Genomic DNA, 3,669 nt, shown 5'->3' with positions numbered 1-3,669 from the left:
TCTTTGATTTACTTAGTGTGATAATCTCTAGGTCCATCCTTGTTGTTGCAGATGGTATTATGGTCTCATTCTTTTTTTTTTCTTGTTCAATAAGTTTATTATTATCTTTACCTGAAAAATCCTGATAGAAGATTGTGGTTTGGTTTATTAATTCCTGGGCTTCTCTTGTGGCTCAACTGGTAAAGAATCGGCCTGCAATGCGGGAGACCTGGGTTTGATCCCTAGGTTGGGAAGATCCCCTGGAGAAGGGAAAGGCTACCCACTCCAGTCTTCTGGCCTGGAGAATTCCATGGACTATGCAGTCCATGGGGTCTCAAAGAGTCAGACATGACTGAGCAATGTTCACTTTCACTTTATTAACTCCCAGCAGCCCATTCCTGAGTTCTAAGGAAGCTTGCCTTCTTCTGAGCTACCTGATCTTTCTTCTGATCAAGTGACATTTTGGGCTGATTCCACCTCTTCTTTTTAACTTCTTTCTTAGGCTTCTTCTCATACACTGGATTCTCTCATATTGCAGCATGAGCTTTTTTATACATCTCCTCCATCATGTATGGAGTTATGTTGTTCTTTATGAATGGAGAGAATTGTTTCTTGTAAGCATCCTCATCTTCTTCAATCAGATGACACATGTAATCTGCAGCATTCTGCCCCATGATGTGCTTTCAGTGTACCTCAGCACTGAATTCTTTGTTTTCTGAATCATAACTAGGGAACCGTTTGGTACTGTGAGGGCTAGACAAACCTTCATTGCCAGGTCCCTTCAGGGCCCCAGAAACTATTCTCAGTAGTAGTCTTGGCAAGTCCTGCATCGAAGTAACAGGTGAAGGCACCAGGTTGACTATCAACGCTTTCCATATTGTGTTCATCTCCAGTCACCTCGACTTGGCCTTTGTAAATTTTGTCCATACCAAACCTATTCAGAAGTCTGCAGGCCAGCAGCAGGCCAGTACAAAGTGCCACAGCATAATTTGTCAGGCCAGCCTTCACACCATACTTTGGGAGTTGGTGAGCATAAACTGCACAAACTGTTATATGTTCTTCTATATAGGCATAAGCAGTCTGACAAATGATATCTCTTTTTGTTACATGAATGATCATTCTGTAATTGGATGTGTTGTACTTATTTTTATCTTGGATTACCAATCGTTTCTGAGCGTAGTAGTCAGTTTTGCCCTCTTGCCGTCTTCTGAATTTTACTTGGTATCTCTTGAAGTCAGCCGTGGTCTGGAAAACTTTAACAAACCCCATACTGTAGAATAGAACCCTGACTCTGCAGCTTGCCACAGAGCTCTGTGGTCCCATTCTTACAAGACTCACTCCAGTCAAGTTCATTTCTTGACTGCAGGCCTCTGGACCTAAGCTCTTTTCTGCTTCATTGTCATTATTTTTTCTAGATTGGAATGTCCTTTCTATCTCTCTAAATTCTAGCCATTTGTTTTGTAAGACCCCACACTGATTTTTCCCTTTTCTGACTTCCGGTGGCAGTTCTACTCTATACTGTACTATGCAACATTCACAGATTTATTATGCTTTTCTAGGCTCAGCCCTTGATGCTGGATGGCAGTGGCTAATTTATCTTGCTGGCTGGAGGGTCTGAATACTTTGAAGACACACCGATAGTGAAGAAATAGCCAAGAATGATGCAGTGAGTTGGAATCCAGAGAAACAGACCAAGTCGACCTCAGTTGGAGTGGCTGAGAAACACTAGAGCAAGTAGAGAGGCTTGCAGTGTGGATAAGCATAGACTGATTCTCTTATTCCAGTTGAGAGAATCCCAAAGAAGGGTTCTGGTTAGCTCTCCTAGGGTCAAGAGCTTCATCCCTAACTAACCAAATGTGTTGGGGAAGACAAGGCCACATAGGAATTTGCCATGTGGATAGGGGTGGGGTGAATAGTTCCTCTGAGGAGGGGTTTTGGCCAAACATGGATGGCCTATGGATATCTAATATATTAAAAGCACAGCAGTGACTGTCCACTGGTAATGTCCAGTATAGGCGTGTGGGTCAGTATGCTGGCGATCAGGAAGGAAGAACTATGGTGTAGCATATCACCCTTCCTACTGTTAGAACAGAGTCAACAAGTCTTTATTGAGACTTACTCCCTGGGGACTTGATAATTGTTGGACTAGCCTTCAACTCTGTACACTGTCATTTTTTTTTTTCCTGTTACATTAACCCTAGGACCTGCGGCTCCATTTAGACACCCAACAGCCTTGACATTTCTCTGCTCTGCAAGGAACCACTGACAACTTGCACTGTTATCTTGGTCTTAATGACTGCTAAGTCACTTCATTTCCCAGAGGGAGATTGTGAAATCATCAACAGTGTCAGATCACTGGCAGCCTTAAGCTCTAGATGGAATGTTTCCAGGAAGAAATGCGAGTGAGAAAAAGAGCTGGACACTTCCTTTTAGAGGAAGACTATTAGCTCATCCTGGGAAGGTCAGCTGGATGGTGGCAGAGTATAGAAGTATTAGCATTAACTGCTTAACTCTGGACCGGTCTTCCCCAGCACTAGGGGGCACCAAAGTCAGCAACTTCCTGATTTAGGCTGGTAGCATGTCAGCTGTTAGGAAATAAGATGAGGGACAAAGCTGTGAGGTAGGGAAGGTGGCATGGCATGAAGACCCTGGCATGTCTAGGTCCCTTTGGTCCATCTCTACTTGCTCTGTTCTGGCTTCTGCTGGTTGATCTGGGCTCCCCAGCTGCCTACCTGCCACCATATCCCTATTTCTTGTAGCTGCTGGGTTTTTGACCCACTACTTCTTTCAGAATTTATGCCTTTGCTTCTTTTGTCTGGCATGTGGATATTTGTTAGACTCTGCAGTGCTCCTTTGAACCTTGTCTTTTTGTGACATATTATGGAGGTGGTTTATCCAGGTGACTCAAGGCAGCACAAGCTCCGCATCCCACATCCTGGCACCTGGCTCTAAGCTTACTAGTACAGCTTCCAAATATACTGGGTGGAGTTTCTTTCCTTGCTGGGCCTCCACAGTGCTGTAAAGGACTTAATCCTCCACAGTGCTATATTAGCATTGCCTGTTAACTCATGACTGCATCCCCTCTAGCCCAAGTCAAACGCATCTCTGTACCCTCGGCCTCTGTCACAGAGCCTGGCACAGAGTGGCATTAACCATGACTGTGAAGTGATTGGAAAATGCTTACTGCCACCTCTGAGTGTGGCCTGGACTTTTCCTCTGAAAATATGACTCGCTTTTCCCTGTCTGTCTGTCCTTGGGTTCAGATGCAACTAATCACTACACTCCTCTTCTCCTTTTCCATCTACTGTCTTTGCTTTTCCTATCAGTCTATCTGAGAGAGAGTGCAGTGTAGTGGTTAAGAACATAGATCCTAAATAGGATTTTCTGGTTTTGAATCCTGGTTTTATTACTTATAAGCTGTGCAACTGTTAGCAAGTTGCTTTGCCTGTCTGTACCTCAGTTTCTTCCTCTGTAAAGTGGGAATAATAAGAATAGGACCAATCTCACAGGGCTGTTGGGAATATTAAATGTGTTACTATGAACAATGTACTTGAAATAGGATTTGGTACACAGCAGGCATTCTAGAAGTGTTAGCTGTTGTTACTGTTCTCTACCTTCACTGCTCAACCAAAAGTAAAGGTCATCTGACTTTGTTCCCTCTTGACCTCTTGGGCTTATCTACCTTCTTCT

At 43.8% G+C, this 3,669-nt stretch overlaps 1 pseudogene; it reads right to left on the bottom strand.

Annotated features, from left to right (window-relative positions):
• Window positions 1-356: 356 nt before the first annotated feature.
• On the bottom strand, window positions 357-1,248 carry LOC147367719 (large ribosomal subunit protein uL18 pseudogene; annotated as a pseudogene).
• Window positions 1,249-3,669: the final 2,421 nt, after the last annotated feature.

Source organism: Bos grunniens, chromosome 8 (genome assembly GCF_055505025.1).
Source record: "Bos grunniens cultivar Pamir isolate PY7600 chromosome 8, Bosgru_T2T1.0, whole genome shotgun sequence".
Classification (NCBI taxonomy): Eukaryota; Metazoa; Chordata; class Mammalia; order Artiodactyla; family Bovidae; genus Bos; species Bos grunniens.
Note: the sequence above shows the minus strand (reverse complement) of the source record. Positions and strands in the feature narration are given on the sequence as shown.